Below are 319 nucleotides of genomic sequence, written 5' to 3'. Positions count from 1 at the left end.
CATCAAGAAAAGGAAAAAAATAAAAAGAAGAGAGGTTTTTACATTAGTGGGAGCTAAAGAAGCACAAAGAACACGAGTCCTTCGGAGTTCAAGGTGAGGTGGCAATTTCCCCTTTGAGACATCAGGCAAATCCCAAACTGAAACATTTTTTAACTTTGGGGAATCCATGCTGCTATCGCTACCTGAACCACTGCCCACGGCGAATGTTGTGAAGCTGTGTGTGCCAGGGTTTAGGGTTTTAAGCAATATAACTAAGTTCTGTTTTTTTGTTTTATTATGAATGTTTTGTGCAACGGAAGGGGGAGTTGGCGGTGAACCA

Source organism: Lycium barbarum, chromosome 4 (genome assembly GCF_019175385.1).
Source record: "Lycium barbarum isolate Lr01 chromosome 4, ASM1917538v2, whole genome shotgun sequence".
Classification (NCBI taxonomy): domain Eukaryota; kingdom Viridiplantae; phylum Streptophyta; class Magnoliopsida; order Solanales; family Solanaceae; genus Lycium; species Lycium barbarum.
This window is presented reverse-complemented; position numbering follows the sequence as displayed.